The following is an 18,278-nucleotide window of genomic DNA, read 5'->3' as shown; positions in this document are numbered from 1 at the left end:
GCTGGTGTGCTTACTCTTCCACTTTCTGTGGAAGGGTACCTTCCGCTGGTCAGGCGCTCCATCTGCAGTCAACAGCCGCTCAACGAGAGCTTGGGCATGCTGTGGTTACTGATGCGCAGGTATGAGCTCAGTCTGCAGCATCTCTAGCGTTTCCTTGACGGTGAACATGTGTGGTCGCCGCTCCTTAGACTGGTTCTCTCACAGCTCGTCTCTTTGCCAGAGCTACAATACTGTATTATGCGCAGACCTAGGCGGGGAACTTGGCACCTCGAGTGTCGTCAAGCGCTCGCAGTTCTCTGCAGGTCAGGTAATGCGGTCGGTGATAGTACCACTCTAGTGTAAAAGAGACTGTAAAAGAGAGACTGGGCAGTACCACTCTAGTATAAAAGAGACTGTAAAAGAGAGACTGTCCAGTCTCTTTTACAATCTCTTGAACAAGCCTCAAATTGTGTAGGTCTTTACCTCAATGAGGCCAAAACTGAATACATAAAGAAGTGCCTGTCCAACAGTGATTGCATCATCCACACTCTCAACAGTGCGCCTTTAAATATGGTTTCTGATTATAAATATCTTGGGTCATACATATCATCATCTGGAAAAGACTTTCTAACTAGAAAGGGTATGGCCTGGTCAGCCTGTAATGACATGCATAAGATCTGGTCATCAAATCTAAGTAGAGACTTCAAACTTGAAATATTCAAAGCCACAGTCGAACCAATTCTACTATATGGCTCAGAAACCTGGACGTTATCAAAGAAGCTTGAGAGGCGGTTGGATGGAACCTACACTCGCCTCCTTATGAGAGCTCAAAATCTCTCGTGGAAGCGCCATCCAACCAAAATGCAAATATATGGGAAATTGCCACCTGTGTCATCTCTTGTGAAAGGTAGGAGAGTCCAGTTTGCTGGACATTGTTGTAGAGCTGAAAAAGAAGTAATTTCTACTCTTCTCCTCTGGAAGCCATCTACTCGCAATACCAGAGGGCGCACACTCTCCTACCCTGATGTAATCTCCAGGGATACAGGCATCCAGCAACAGGACCTCCGTAATGCTATGATGGACCGTGAAGTCTGGCGTAACATAGTAAATTCCATTGTCTCGACCACGGTCGAACAATGATGATGATGACTCTAGTGTTCTATTGAAGGCTAATGGAGGGAAAGTGCGACGCCGTTCTTGAGGAAACTCTGGGCGTCAACGATGATTAGCTTACTAGGGGCAGGTGCCTATGGATAACTTCTGGCAGAGCTACCGGAGGCGGAGGCGCTGCCTGCTCGAGATAAGCTTTACAGGCACGGAAGTGTCGTCAGCCGAGTCTCTCCGAGGTGCGCGCAGAGCGCCCAAACTGTTCTGCACGCACTCTTCCAGTGTCCGAACATTGCTGACCTGAGGGTTTATGTCGAACACCTGCTGTCACGTGTAGGACGGATCCAGCGATAGACTGAATCGGATCCAGCTATCGACTAAATCTATAGTGAGGATTGACCCGCCACCCTCCTTCAGCTGGGAGGGACTGGCAATTTTCATTTGTCTGGTTACTGTAGCGAAAAAGGTTGTTGGTGGACACACTTGAAAGTGGGCGAAGACATATACTTTCCTCTTTGGCCAAGCCCTCATCAACTTTTTCAAGTTTTGCTTCAAAAGGAAAGTGAGGTTGGAGAGGGAAGTGTTATCTCCTAGGAAGTTTGTTGAAAGGTGAGTGAATGTTGGAAAATAGTTAGTGTGAAAGGATCTATCTTGAATATGCGCCCGTGAAAAAGAAAAAAAATGAGAAGGCTCTTACTCTGTTGGTCAGGCCAACCGTGGTTTTGTGGGGTTTTTTTCCAACCAGTAGCCTTAAAGCGCTTCCCCCCTATTGGGAGTTTTATTTGTTTAATTGTAATTGTTATTTTTGTTTACACGTTTTTAAAACCCGTTGTATCGTACTGTCTTGTCATTTCATGTTGTTTTATGTAAGCCCTTGTGACCAATAATAGAATTATTATTATTATTATTATTATTAGTAGTAGTAGTAGTAGTAGTAGTAGTAGTAGTAGTAGTAGTAGTAGTAGTAGTAGTAGTAGTAAGGCGTTAAGCTGGCAGAATCGTTAGCATGCTGAGTTCTGATTTAAGAACTCCAGGTAACCCCTCATAACTTTTTTTTTATCTTTTGGAATTTTCAGAAAAGTTTTGCGAATTTGTGTTTCACACATGGGAATTCATGATATAATACAAAAATAGGAATTTTATTTTTAATTTTTGAAACCTCCCACTCCCACCTCCACCCCATAAATCCTAAAATTTCGACTCTTTCTCGAATTAAAAAAAAAATTTTTTTCATAATCATAGTTTTAAAATACGGACAGTCCGAATCTATCATTTGATTATAATTTCAAAATAATCTTTGAAATCCTTAAAGTCCAAATTCAACAAGTTAAAAATATTCGCTCATGCACACTGCTATTATATCAACGCAGGCCATGTAAGCGGTCATAACTTCTTCACTTTTTGGTATTTTTAGAAATTTTTTTGGCGAATTTGTACGATTGTGTAAAAATACAAAAAACAAAAAATCATTTCTTTCGTTTAAAATATTTTCATCGCCCGCCATAAATATTTGGGGCTGCTCAAATTAGACTTAACCCGTATCGATTACACAGGTACTGGAGAGTCTGAGGAATTCCTACCACGTTTCGTGGTTCGCTACCTCAACAGCTCCTTTATAGGATTCATTGGCTAAAGACATCATCAGCAGGAACCACGTCCGGTTTCGGCCCCTACTCCCCTTCCGTTTTCGACGAGGCGCTCCCCCCTTTTGGTGGTGTCTTCAGCTCTGGTGTTGAGTGCGTCTTTTTCTCCTCTTTTCTTTTGTTCTTTGGTTTCTTCGATGCAGTATCAACGAACGGAAGTATATCCTTCCGCGCTTTTCCACTTTTGGGTACTCTCCCCTATTATATCCCTCGATCTTCTCCTCGAGTGCTGCGCTTATGACACCGAGGACTTGATTGTGACGCCTGAAGTTTGACAGAACATGTCTCACCGTCGTTTTCTCTCCGCATCTACATTCATCAGTTGTTTGTATGTTCCACCGGACTAAATTGGCTGATGAAGGTAAAACGTAGAAGGTAGATTTGATCAGGAAGGGTGTTCTTGTTTGTGCCCAAGCCCAAAGTTCCTACAGTTCTATATTTAAGAGATGAGGAATTTTGTACATTATTTACATTTGACGGATGTTTTTCCTCATCTTGTTTGTTGTTAACACAACGTTTCAGCTGATGGGGAAATTTCGAACCTGGGTTCTCGTTCCTAAGGTATTTTTCGATGTTGTTGTTGTTGTTGTTATTATTATTATTATATCTTATGTTTGACTTTTGTTTTACATTTGTACAAGTTGGTTCCAAGTCTCACCCAGAGACCTCAAGAGACAACAAGTTGAAAGTTCATGCTGGCGTTATACCTAGGGTGCCATATATTTGGTTTTGTTGTTCTAGAGAATGTTTAAGAAACCATAAGAAAATTATGTGTTTGTTTTAAACCTTGAGTTTACATAGAAAGTATTTTGCGTAGGATATGGGCAGTTCCCATGAGCACTATCTTTTGAATTTCTGCTATTTTGGGGTTTCCTGGTATCTGAGCTAGGTCGTAATCAGCCCCTTTTGCTATCATTCCTATGGCACCTGAGACAACAGGTATTGTTTTAGTCTTCAAGTTCCACATTTTGCTGATTTCTATTTCCAGATCTTTATATTTGCTCAGTTTTTGGTAGGTCTTGACAGATACGTTTATATCGATTGGGACAGTCATATCAATGAAGCGGCATGACTTTTTCAGAAGACTTTCAATATGATGTCTGGTCTATTTGCATCTATCTTCCTGTCAGTTTGAATGGTGAAGTTCTTACACACACACGCGCGCACATTGGGTGTAAGAATTTAAAGTACAAAAAGTTTTTTTACTTAAATCTCAGCAATTGATCACCCTTGGATGCATCATCATTCCATTAAATGAATTTATGGGGAGAAAAATATAAAAAAACATTAATACATGTTGGAACAGGTGGCCAAGATCAAAGAGATGTTCGAAGATTTTCCCAGGAACACAATGAAGAATGGATGTACCAAGTTCTGGAGCCGTGTTGAGGCATGGGGAAAGCTGTTATCTCCCAGCCATAATCTAGTTGGTATTTTTTGATAAATTAAAATACTTTTACTTTTGAATAAGATGTTTTCTTTTCCTTTTATGCAAACTGTCAAATTTAACCCGAACACCACACACACACATCGAATATATATAGTTCAAATTTGCAGAAAACAAAAGACGAAGACGGACGAGGGAACAACAAGTAGGTGTATTAGTTTGACGCTTGGGAAGACTGGAAAAGTCTTTGATGTTTCGAGCCAATGCTCTTCGACAGGAAGGGACGAGAGGGAAAAAATGGAGAGAGAACGAAAAAACGGGGAGAGAAATCTATATATACATACATACATACATACATATATATATATATATATATATATATATATATATATATATACCGGAGTAAACACATAAATGTGAAACAAGGTGGAAAAAAAGAGTACTCAAATACCAGTGGTAGAGTAATATGCTTTATTTAAAGCAGCAGAAAATTCAACAAAATCTGTTACTCTGAGTTTCTCGTTGCCGTTCATCAGACAGTTTTTGTTAGAATGGAACCGATATATCAATTCAATCCAGACTCTTACAAACGCTACACCTTTAAAAAATGGACTTGTTTGATTGGCCCTTTAGAAATAACGGTCAATCTTCGAGCGATAAACAAAAAATGAGCTCAAAAATATATATGTATATATATTTTTTAAAAAATTATAAAAATTATAAAATTCGAGGAAAAACCTTACATTGAATAAAATACATATTGACGTTAATGAAGGAAATATAATTAATACATAGAAATTAAAATGCATAATATTCATATTAAAGTGTACATATATATATATCAACATACACAGAAGGATGCGTGCAAACGCCATACATATACAGACGTATAAATATAAATCTAAAATATACACACAAATGCATGCATGCATATATATACGCAATCTATCTCGCACACAAGTTAAAATCATCGATGCTAATGTAGCGTTCCTTATTTACGGAGCAAAGCTTAAGACAAGTAAGTGAGGGGGACGTAAGAAAAAAAAACCAAAGAAAGGAAGAGAGAGAAAAAGGAACGAAGAAGGGGGAAGGAAAAAAGAAAAAAGGAGGGGTGGGGAAAAACGAAATAGGAAAAATTATGTATACAAGCTGTGTAACCACGTTATTGACATATATAGAGAGACAAGTATACAAACACACAAGTTCAAATGGATACATACACATACAGACGTGTATGTGTGTGCTTAAGCACAAGCATACGCTCACTTACACATACACAGAGACGCATGCTTACAAATACATATCCATGGCTATACACATATTTACATCAAAATTCTAATTTTTGACAACATTGCTTTTTTAAAAAAATGGTGAGTGCAATAATGAAAAATATACGAAAGACATATAAAATATAACACCCTATTTTGGATCATCTATAAATTAAAAATCAAAGTAATCCTATACAGTACAATAACATGAAATAAACAAAGCCGAAGGTTTTTCCTAAGGTATATGTAGAAATATAAACAAAATATATGCATGAGACTTTGCTATACGGAATGAAATCTGCATAGCGCGAAACAAATCCATCGTCGCGTTTACATACTAGTCCAAGAGTCAAAATCAAAATTTCAAAAATCAAAAATACAAAATATATACCATATCCATATGGTATATTTATATTTGACATTTTAAATTTGGTTGCGTGTCTACATAAGTTCATCAGCTCACTTCTTTGATTCAAAGAATTATTGTCTTTGAATAAAATATACAGTTTCTCTAATAGGCAAAGATTGCATTTAAAATTATTCCTGTGTGCTCAATGCCTGTATGGTGCCGCTCTGTCCAGAATGCTCCATGTCACGTTGAAAGGTGGGGTTTCCTTTTCTTTTAGTTCCCAGACATATTTTGCTAGGCTGGTCCTCTTCCTATTCTCTGGGTATCTAAATGAATTTTTATGCGAATAAAATCGTGTTTTTAACGAATTTTCTGAAGCCCCTGTATATGTCTTGTATTCCGATGAGCCTTCTATTTGTACCTTGGCTCTATAAACTACTCCTTTTACTAGACATTTCCCTTCTAACGGACAGGAGTTTTCATTTTTGCAATTGCATTTCTTAATGGGCTCGGCACCATGTTTAATCTCAATCAGATTCCTATTATGCTGGCTAATGTAAGAGGCGAAATTTCTGCAACAAGAATAGCTAACCTTCAGGGTTCTTCTATTAAATATCCTATAGAATTTATGGCCCTGCTTAAAATGCTTAGAGACTAATCTCAAAAATTCCTTACCTATATTAGTCTTTACGGCCAAATTGAAAGCCGGGTTGAACCACAAAACTTTCCTGGTCCTAGTTCTTCGTGCAGCATTATTATCAGCATTAAGCTGGCTGTATTGGATCTTCTCAGAGAATCCACTATTCTTTAATGCGCTATCGTAATAAGGTGCAGCATTATGGAATGCTGCCTCGTCCGAAGAAATTGAAGATATTCTTCTACCTACATTGCTGACTAAGTTCCTAAGGATAACTGGTGGATGGTTCGAATCTTTGCTAATGTACGATAGCTTTTCATTGGGCTTACGCAAAGGTTTAAATCTATCCGACCTCACATTAAAATTTACGTCTAAAAAATTTACACTATTCAGGTTAGCATCTATTGTAACCCGTAAGCCCATCCTTTGAAAGAAAGCAATAAGGTCCTTCCTAAGTCTATCTGATTCATGGCCGTTTAGATTATGCGTGGCTATAAGGCCGTCATCCCTATATAAACCTGCATCTATAAATGGGAATTCTATTTTTAGATTATGAAGAATACAGGCTCCTATGAGCATACATAACTCAGCCCCGTCGTATGCCCCCATCGGTACATCGAAAAGAGAATCCTCACTCTTCTTAATCCAGGTGGAATCCTCGAAAAAAAGAAGTGATTTCCTCGCATGCATAATGATATCAATTTCTCTGATAATATTATCAGAGGCTGAAATTAATAGTAGCTCGAAATTAAATCCTGGAGGAATTCTAATTTCAGCACCTCATATAACCCTCGTACCTTTTTTTTTTTATTTTTTTATTTTCTTAAAACTTTTACCAGTTTGTATTCTACACATGGAAATTCATATGATTATACAAAAACCAAAACAAAAAATATTCCAAAAATTAAAAAAATTATGTAAGTGTTATATGGGATGCTTAAACCAGAACTTTGTCTAAATCCTGTGATGTATGTAATGAAATTATGTATGTATGTGTGTATATATGTATGTATGCATACATGCATGTATGTATGTATGCATGTATGTATGTATGTATGTATGTATGTATGTATGTATGTATGTATGCATGCATGTATGTATGTATGTATGTATGTATGTATGTATGTATGTATGTATGTATAAAGAGGTAAAAGAAAACAAGACTTACGGATTCTTAACAAGTGTTTAGAGTTTTGAGTTATTGACTACTTATACACGTTTGAAAAGTCGAGAGAAGACATGCAGTTATATATGTGTGCGTGTGTGTGTGTGTGCGCGCGCGCAAGCGTATTTGCGTATGTGTGTGTGTGCGTGCGTGCGCGCGCATAACATGTACTTTTATTATCTCGGTCAGTCTCAAATTCTCAAACACGTGATTCTCAAACATGTGATTCTCATGAATATACATTGAGACATACGCACTCGCATAAACATACACATTTATACGTACAGATAAATATGAGGGGTATCTGAAAAATCTTGAGCCTCAAAAAACTTAAAAACATAGTACAAGACATCTGATGATTTATTTTTCAACATAGTCCCCTTTGATGGCTGAACACTTTCTCCAGCGGTGCTGAAGTGCCATTATCGCGGCATAGAGGAACTCTTTTGTTTGAGACTCTAAGGAATTTCCTACAGTGTCTATGACGTCATTGTTAGTGGCAAAATGGCAACCAAGCTTTTTTCATATTTGGGAATAGCTGAAAGTCAGAGAGGGCTAAGTCTGGCGAATAAAGCAGATGGAGAATAAGTTCGTATCCACAATCACGAATTGTTGCCATGGCAACCACTGATGTGTGGGCTGGAGCATTGTCGTGATGAAAAAGGACTCCTCTGGTGAGCATTCCTGGCCTTTTTTCTTTGATTGCTTCCTGGAGACATTACAGTAGCTGAGAATAATATTTCTGTCACGGTGTGACCCTTTTCAAGGTTATCGATCAGTAAGATACCTTGAGAATCCCAAAAACTGACGCCATGACCTTGTCATCTGAAGGAATGACCTGGCCTTCTTTGGGGTAGGAGAAATGCGTGCTTCCACTGCTTTGATTGTTCTTTGGTTTCAGACTGGTAGTGATGAACCCCACTTTCGTCCATAGTAATAAAACGAGCAAGTAAATTCTCTTCATCGGCTTCAAACAGTTCCAGTTTGCTTGTGAACAAAGTGCACCTTGTGCGTTTCTGTTCAGGATCAAAAGGCGAGGGATCCACCTTGCAGAAACCTTTGAGAACCCAAGTTCTTTTGTCATAATGTTGTCTGCTCTTTCATTTGATATTCCCAGTCTCTCAGCTGTCTGGCGACATGATTGATATTCGATGATCTTGCAATATCATACCAAGAGCAAGGTCAATGTTGTCCTCGGTGGTTGCAGCTGGAGACCTCCCTCGTGTGTGATCATCTTCCACACTCTCCCTGCGATGCTGGAATTCATTTACCCAGCGATTGACTGTTGCATATGAAGGAGCATTGTCTGTTAAGGTTCTCACTGTATCTTCATGTATTTCTGATGGAGTCTTGCCTTTCAAATGAAGATACTCATTTGACAGCACGATACTCAGTTTTCTTCATTTTCCTTGTAACCTCGACACTTGTTTATTCAAAAATCTGTAACATAAAAAATTAAAATATCAAAATCATGAAAATGAGCAACAATACTCCGAAAAGACTGTGCTTACCAGCAAAAATTGTTTCAGCTACCTAGCAGCCCTGTTTCTAGGTTAGGCTCAAAACTTTTCATACACCCCTCGTAAACATGGAGGTATATCTATATGAATATAGAGAATACAGATATGCATGTATATACATTTGTATATCATGTGTATATGCACACACACAAACACACACACATCCCTATTTCGCTTAGATATTGCGAGGCTGATAATCTGGTGTTGGACTCCATATACATATACTTTAGTGTCAGTCGAGTACAAGGCTGTAATAAGTAACTGGGATGACAAATTTACACTCTTATCGCCTTCAAAGTATTCTCCATTTGGAGTAATGTATGGGTCCAGATGCGTTTCCCACTATTTGAAACAGTGCTGGAATTTTTGCAAAGTGATGCTTTTTAACGCCTCCGTCGTTTTTTCTTCATCTCTTTGACACCTGCAAATTCCGTAGTACCAGCTTTCGACGCCAGTGATGACCTTCGAAAAGAGGCCCTGTTCAAATTCCAACGACTCTTTCAGTTCACGACACACATTCAGTCGTAACTGCTTTTGATCTTCCGTGAGCAAGCGAGGCACAAATTTTGTCTCAGCTCTTTTCATTCTCAATTCCTGGCTCAAAATTCGTTGGCAGGAGCTCCGGGACACACTAGCCATATCAACAAGTTTGTCAATTGTTCGGTGATGGTCCTACAAGTTCAGTTCATGAATTTTCGTTCGCTTCAGTTCATGTTTTCATTCGTTTAAGAGGTCGACGAACGCTCTGAACGAGGTTGATCTTCAAGTGACAAGTTATTCTTCCTAAAGCGTGAAAGCCACTCGTAAATTTGTGATTTGTTTATGGCAGCGTCCTTGTAAGCTGTTAGAAGCTTGACAGCTGTTTCGACTGCCGTTTACCCCAGCATGTATATATATGTGTATGTATTAGGCGCAGGAGTGGCTGTGTGGTAAGTAGCTTGCTAACCAACCACATGGTCCCGGGTTCAGTCCCACTGCGTGGCACCTTGGGCAAGTGTCTTCTGCTATAGCCCCGGGCCGACCAATGCTTTGTGAGTGGATTTGGTAGACGGAAACTGAAAGAAGCCTGTCGTATATAAATATATATGTGTGTGTATATGTTTGTGTGTCTGTGTTTGTCCCCCTAGCATTGCCTGACAACCGATGCTGGTGTGTTTACGTCCCCGTTACTTAGCGGTTCGGCAAAAGAGACTGATAGAATAAGTACTGGGCTTACAAGAATAAGTCCCGGGGTCGATTTGCTCGACTAAAGGCGGTGCTCCAGCATGGCCGCAGTCAAATGCCTGAAACAAGTAAAGAGTAAAGAGTATGTATGTTTATATAAAATAATTTGTAAATTTTCAGAAGAATGTGAAACAGTTAATTTTTGGAACAATGAATCTTGGAGCAGAGGTGTCAAGGTTGATCTCAAAGCTCTTCAGTGAGCTTTTGTGTGTGTCCCTAGAGCGCTTCTTCTGTCCACCTTGCGTGGACTAGCCTTCCGTTTTTCTCTGTAAAACAGTCTCTTGGGGAGTCGCTTGTCAGGTTTTCGAACAAGGTGACCTGCCCACCTTACTTTCATCTCTTCTCAGCAGTGTGTAAACACTTGACAGATCAGTTCGAGAGAGGGCCTTTGTGTCAAGGATTTTGTTTTACCAGGTGATTTTCAACAGCTTTCTCAGGTAGTTCATGGTGAAGCTTTGTGACGTGGCGTTCGTAAACCGTGTCGCAGGCGCACCGTAGCGTAGGCGATACAGCTGCTTGGTACACTTTCAACTTGGTAGCCAGCCTCACAGATCTGCTGTGTGTGCTGCCGAGGTACGTGAACTCATTAACAATCTTCAGGATTTCCTATTCAATAGTGATAGTTGATTCCACATCCGGCTTCTGTGGAGCGGGTTGGTGCATGACCTCTATCTTCTGAGTACTGATTGTGAGGCCAAAGTTGTTTCGGACAACGGAAAAGCAATTCATTCTTCGTTGCACCTGTTTCTCTGTGGTGGTATTGAGTGGGCAGTCATCTGCAAAAAGGAAGTCGCGCAAATAGGAAGTTCCCCCTTAGTCTTGACCTGTAGCCTCCACATACTACAGTCCTGAATCTGATCCTAATGTTAGATTCGTTTTTGTTGCAGAAGGCATCCGACAGCATGATTGAGATTATCGTGTTGAACAGCGTAGGTGTGAGTACACAACCCTGCTTGACGGGAATGAATCGGAATGGGAATGAATCGGAAATATCTCCAATGTCTAGTACTCAAGCGAGCATGCCGTCGTGAAACTGTCTCACCATGCTGATGAATTTATCCGGGCAACCAAACTTACCCAACTTCTCATGTCTGACGGTGTTAAAGGCCTTGATTAAGACTGCAAACATATATAGGTCCCTGTTCTGTTCCTGGCATTTTCCTGAAGTTGATGTGCAACAAAGATAAAGTCGACTGTCCCACTGCTCTCTGTAGCCACACTGACTCTCTATCAGATTCCCTTCTTCCCTATGCTGAGTGAAGCGAATAAGGTGAGCTCTTGCGAGTATCTTGCCAGCGATGACAAGGAAAGAAATTCCTCGGTGGTCGCCACAAGACTGCCTGTTAACCTTTCTCAGTACAGATGGACAATAGAAGTGTTCTTGATCGCTAGAGGAACAACTTCTTGTAGCTGCCATTACAAGGTGTTCGGGTTAAATTTAAATTTTACGTCTCCGTTTTTAGGAATAACTTGAAGCATTGGGGAATAGTGAACGACGCTGGAAAGAATAATGATTAAGACTGTAGCTACTTGAAGCCATCTGAATATTAGAAAAGTTATCTGTGTCATGATGATTTGCGCCGGATATCAAAATGCCGACATCATGACTGCTGCTAAATTCCCTGTAAAGGCTGTAAGACGTAACGTGGTCAGCTGCAACGGAGACTACGAAGTTGTGGCCAGCAGTGAGCAGTGCAGCAGGCGTTCTGACCGCGTCCACACGATGAAGTTCATCCCCATACTCTTGAAAAGGGTCATAAGCTCAATCAAACGACTATGGGAAGCTGCTAGAGACTATGGTCAATCCATTGTTGAAGAGGGTTGCTGCTGGAATGATGTGTGTGGCAACATAATTCGGCTCTATGCCACACCTCCGGAAAGATTCAGAAGTGATTATTGGAAAAATTTCTAAGACTTCATCTACACCAATTTCTGCCCTCCTAATTCGCCGATTGTAATCCCTTTGATTACCATTTGTGAGGTGCGGTTGAGAAAGACACTAACCGCTCTGCCTGCAACTCTAAAACCAAGCTAGTGGCCAAGATTAAGCAAGTGTTTCAAAATGTTTTCCGAGACACAGTGGGGAAAATATGCGCGAAAATATGTACCATGTTGAGGCCGAGGTGGAAGTTGAGGGCTGCTACTTTGAGTAAACTGTCATCTCCCGGCCAGTAATCTAGTTGATATGTTTTGATATTTTAAAATATTTTTATTTTTGGATGGGATATTGTTGTTTACTTTTCCTTTTATGCAATCTGTCAAATTTAACCCGAACACCCTGAATATATGTGTTTCTGAGACTCTCCCTCTCTCTACCTCTGTCGTCTCTCTCTCCTCTCTCTCTCTCTCTCTCTCTCTTTCTCTCTCTCTCTGTATATATACATTTATATATATATATATATATATATATATAGATAGATAGATAGATAGATAGATAGATAGATAGATAGATAGATAGATAGATAGATAGATAGATAGATAGATAGATAGATATAACGTATGTATGTATAAATATAATTAGCTATAATTTAGGTAGTTGGTAAGAAAATGAAGCTTAGTTATTAACAACTCGAGAAATAACATTAATATCTGTGTTACTCACCATACCGAAGACAAGCAGACGGAGAGAGGGATTGCTTTTGCGAGAACTATCTGTAGACGGTGCCAGTCATAAAACCAGTCCTAAAAAACTGAATTCAAATGACCTAAAAATCAAAATACAGGCATCTTGAAAGACCAAATGTAGAAAACAGTCTTAATTGGAGTTTCTTATAACAGTATTTATTTTTACTATGCTATGCTTTGTTAGTAAGTGGAAACTTTCTTCGTGGCGTGCCACAATAGTACAAATCTTCAGAAGAGAAACTCCCGTCAAGCAAGCGTTTTAGCCCTCTAGATTTTGACAGTCTAAGAGAGTTAATCCTACCTAGGACATGACTCTTAAGTGTTCTGCTGTTCCAAATTGAGTGAGGGTTGAACCTGGAACCTTCGGGTGATCTAATTTCCCCGAATTGTGAACAAATACAAACGTGAGACATGATGAATATATTTAGTTCGAATTATAAAGAAGGAAAAGTGGCGTATACGAAGCCCAGTACACCCGTCTGACAAGGATACACTAGGCACATGCATCACAACTGTATGTGCGCGACATGATGATCTCATATCAAGATAAACAGCACATGACCTTGCAGGTGGGGCCCAGTTAGAATTGTCTTCTGGTCGAGTAACCCATCCCGCTCGAAAGGTCCCTGAATAACGATTGTTTAAGGATATGAACGAAGCACCCATGTTTCCAGAGGTGAATTATTCAAACCTCAAAGAATCCCTCTCAACACATGGCTATGATGCTCCCCCACTACTTCTGCTCGTGATCAGGGATGCACATATCGTCAGCTACTAAGGGACATGCTCAACTGGTTAAGGTCAAAGAACCAACAAGCAAATCTGTGGTATTGAGCAGAATATTTGCTGTAGCCCATCTTTTATACCAAGACAAAACAATGTACATGATAACACTTCCAATCAGTTAAGATCAGAAGTCACGAAAACCACTGCCTGGTACTTATTATTATTATTATTATTATTATTATTAGTAGTAGTAGTAGTAGTAGTAGTAGTAGTAGTAGTAGTAGTAGTAGTAGTAGTAGTAGTAGTAGTAGTAGTAGTACTAGTAGTAGTAGTAAGGCGGCGAGCAGGTAGAATCGTTAGCTCGTCGAGTAATTCATCTTGCTCAGCTGTGGATGAACATGAAGCCTACTTTTCAAGGATTCCGTGCTTCTCGTGGTATAATCAACTTGATTGTCTGTGCAAGGAAACTCCAAAACTTCTGAGGCACAGCCTTTTTCGAACAAATCGACCCTTCTACTTATCTGTTTGTTAAAGTCTGTTACTAATTCTAAAGGTCTCTTTTGCTGAGCCGCTAAGTTACGGGGACATAAGCAAACCAGCAACTGTTAGCAGTGTGTGTGTGTAACAGAAGCACAAACAAACGCACACACACACACACACACACATATGCAACGGGCCTCCTTCAGTTTCCGCCCAGTGTAAGCAAGGGTTGCACTGGGTCTGATCAATAAGTATCCGGACTGTTGCCATAGTAACAAAGCTAAAGTACGGAGAGTGAAACCGCTTGACAAAGATGAACCTTGAACACTGCTATGCATGCGCACTAAGTTTTAACGCTCTAACTCGCAATCGCTATTTAAAGCGGGGCTTGGAAGGAAGGTGCATAGCATGTGATCGTCGCATTGACCATAACAGAGAAAGTTGTCATGGCGATACCTGCACAGAGGACTATACAAAGTTGCAGAAAGTGCATGGAGAGGAGTGTATGAGCTGCACACGAGTGTACAAGTGGTTCAGACGTTTCCAAAATGGCCGAAAAATGTCGGTAGTGACGAACGTTCTGGGAGTTACATTACCAGCAGAACTGAGAAAAACATCGCAGATGTACGTGCAGCTGTGAGGGGAAATCGTCGAATCACCATCCGTGAGTTATCAGAGGATGTGCAGATTACTTACGGTTCAGTTCAGTCCATTATCACTGAAGATTTGGGTATGAGACGCGTGTCTGCCAAGTTTGTACCAAAACTGCTTTCAGCTGACCAAAAAGACATTCGGGTTTCAGTTGCACAGGATCTCCTTGATTTTGTCGAAATTGCTGAAAACTTTTTGTGTAAGCCTCTGAGCAGGTATCACCAAACTTTTAGCAAAATTTGGTGCAAATTCTCTGCTCAACTTTCTCTGTCATGGTCAAAGCGACGATCACACGCTACGCACTTTCCTTCCAAGCACTGCTGTAAATAGCGGAAGTGAGCTAGAATGTTAAAACTTAGTGCGCATGCACAGCAGTGTTCAAGGTTAATCTGTGCCAAGCAGCTTCACTCTGCATGCCTTAGCTTCAATATTATGGCAACATTTTGGATACTTATTGGTCATTCCACGTACAGTGAGAACGAGCTTGATCCTTAAATAATTTATGCCAGCTCAGGGATTCAGTATTATTGTTGCTAGAAGATATGAGCAGATACATGTGTGTATGTATGTATGTATGTATGTATGTATGTATGTATGTGTGCATATGTGTGTATTTGTATGTGTGTGCGTGCGTCAGTATATATATATGTATGTATGTATGTACATATATATATGTGTGTGTGTGTGTGTGTGTGTGTGTGTGTACAGGGTGCGTATGATATTTGAGGACAGGTTTATGTTTATATAATAACAGATAATAACTTTATTGATCAAAAAATTCTAAGAGGATTAAAATAAACCTTTTCTATAATGTTACTTAATAAAGCCACCTTCAGCTTTAATAACCGCTTCTATACGAAATCTAAATGCTTGAATCAAGTGGCCCTGGTTCATTTTGGACATTACTCTGACTATGGCGGCTTTCAAAGAGTCTTTGGTGTTATGGGCATGTTCATTGACCTCTCTCTCAGCAAAGTTCTACATGTAATAGTCCAATGGATTGAGATCTGGGGAATTAGGACGCCAAAAGTTAGGGGTTATGTTATCGGGAAAATTTTCAGCCATCCATTCCTGTGTTACTAGAGCAGTGGTTCCCAAACTTTTGTTACTCACGGCGCACCTTACAAGTAGTCAAAATATTTTGGCGCACTTTGTACATAAATTCTAAAATTTATTCAAAAGGGGTTTTATATATATTACGAAAGCATAAACTATAAAGTAATATATAGGTAATTAGAAATACAGAAAAAGTACACGAGGTTACACTTTATTTGAAGCAAAGTTACCAATGAGAAACATGCGCTTGATGTTTTTTGGAAAGGTTTTCAATATTGGGATTATTTGAGAAAAACAAACCCTCATTTCTTCTTCGATGCAACGGAGCCTCTCTCTTTTTTTGGTGGGGGGGGGGGGATTTGATGTTATTAAAGGTTGAAAATTCCAACTCACATAAACACGATGAGGAAAACTGCATCAAAACGGATAAAGTTGTTTTTGCTACTGAGAGGTATTCTCCAAAATATATCAATAGGTAACTCAACATACTTGATTTTAAGTCCGCCATCACTGCATATAGATGTCAATTCCTCTTCTTCACATACTTTCAGACCAATATTAAATGGAATTTTTATGAGGGGATTTCGAACCCAATCGTACTCTTCTGTGTTCAATGACGGAAAATAAAAGTTTATGCTTTCTTCCAGATTTGTCGAATGTTCAAATACAATAGGAGTCATTTCTTTTATGCAACTTTTACGTATCAAGGGAAACATTTCGAAGTTACCACCTTCAGCTTCATTTTACCAAATAACAATTTTCTTTTTAAATGAAACCAGCTTATCTGTCGAAGTGAGAATGTTTTCATCTCTTTCTTACATAATTGTGTTGACGCTATTAAGTTGTACACATATCTCTGCTAAATATTCCAGCTTAGAAACTAAAAATTCACATTGTAGATATTCCAAGAAGCGTTCATACTTTACTTCTTTTTAAAAATGCATGCAATTTCTTCTGGAGTTCATGTATGAGACATAGCACCTTACCTCTTGAGAGTCATCTGACTTTTGTGTGTAAAATTAAGTATTTGTGCTGTGAATCCATATCTACACAAATTTGTTCAAATAAACAACACTTCAACAGCCTACTTTTAATATAATTAACCATTTCAACAACTTGGTTTAGTACTTGCTTTAACTCAACAAGTATTGTTTTTGAAACTAGTACCTCCTTACGTAGGAAACAATGAGTACGTATAATTTTAGGATTTTGCTGTTGTATGAGCGATACAAAACCTTTAATAGAGCCTATCATAGATGGTGCCCCGTTGGTACATATTCCAATACAAGAATTCCAGGATAAATTCCATTTTTCGAGGTAAGCAGATAAAATGTCAAAACTATTTTGTCCTCTTATAGTGAGTGGCATTTCTTCGCAACAAATTTATGATTCGGTTACCATCAATAAAGCGAATAAATGTAAGTAATTATACTTTGTTGCTAATGTCAGTTGATTCATCAACCTGTAGAGCAAACTCCGAGTTCTGAAGTTTGTTCTGTACATTTTCCTCTATATCAGCAGATAAGTCTATAATTCTCCTATGGAGAGCGGAATCTTGTTCCTTGCTCGGCTTCATCATCTAACATGGTTTTAATCATCTTTCTACAAGTGGGTAAGATAATCGACTTGGCTAAAGTAGTGCAATCATTTCAGCTTTCTCAAGAGACGCGACGTGAGCCTTTTCAGAAGCATTCATCCTTTAACAGTCTTTAGAAATAATACATTGAAGATGTGAGTGTTTAGTTGATCCTCGTTGTCAGTCCAATGAAACCCAAACTTTAATTAACTATTGCAATATTTACGATTGGGTCGAGCTTTCGCATTATTATCACTATGCTTAAATGCTTTTCATGAACGTTCACTTTCAGATTCATAATCGTCACGGTTATGTTTCCTCTTAATAAACTTTTCCATTTTAATATGGATTTAATATGAATTGTCTCGCACAAAAAGCACAGATTATTAACAGAGTCAAATTAAAACTGAAACAAATGACCATTGAGCTGCGAAAAGTGGCAGCGTGTCACATATTATCTGATTCTTTTGAGAAGTCTTTCAAAATTAATTGGAAAGACTAGCTATTTTGATCCGTGCTTCGCTCGGGTTTTGGTGGTGGTGTTTTGTGCGTGTTGTCTCCTTTTCCCTTTCTTATTTTGTTCGTCTTCTTTGCCTGGTTCTTTTAATTGCCCTCTTCTTTACCCTTATTCCAAAATCCCCCAAATTTTTACACCCATAATTAAAGATAACCGCCTCTAGCCCCTGCAGCAACACGAAAAGCTACCATTATTTAAACAGCGCAACCTGTCTATCCCATAAAACTCAATTTTTCCCATATTCCTCACCATGGCAATCAAATGGTAGCCCCGAGCGACTTGCAACCTTCCTCACACCATTGCCCACCCCATTTTACCCCCAGTGTAAATTTTGGCGCCAATCCGACCTCATCTGCCGCCCCTTAAAC

The 18,278-nt window shown here is 39.3% G+C and overlaps 1 protein-coding gene across 3 annotated transcripts in view; it reads right to left on the bottom strand.

Annotated features, from left to right (window-relative positions):
• Positions 1-7,594, bottom strand: part of LOC118765930 — an 84,184-nt gene extending 76,590 nt beyond the window's left edge. For 2 of the 3 annotated variants that reach the window (XR_005001842.1, XM_036508782.1), the window contains exon 1: positions 7,539-7,594. The gene's annotated coding sequence lies outside the window, so the exon portion shown is untranslated. The remainder of the gene's footprint in view (positions 1-7,538) is intronic. The other variant, XM_036508786.1, reaches the window with a different exon arrangement.
• Positions 7,595-18,278: the final 10,684 nt, after the last annotated feature.

The sequence above is a fragment of the Octopus sinensis genome, linkage group LG14, assembly GCF_006345805.1.
Source record: "Octopus sinensis linkage group LG14, ASM634580v1, whole genome shotgun sequence".
Taxonomy (NCBI): domain Eukaryota; kingdom Metazoa; phylum Mollusca; class Cephalopoda; order Octopoda; family Octopodidae; genus Octopus; species Octopus sinensis.
The sequence above is the reverse complement of the archived record's forward strand: the minus strand, read 5'-3'. Positions and strand labels throughout refer to the sequence as shown.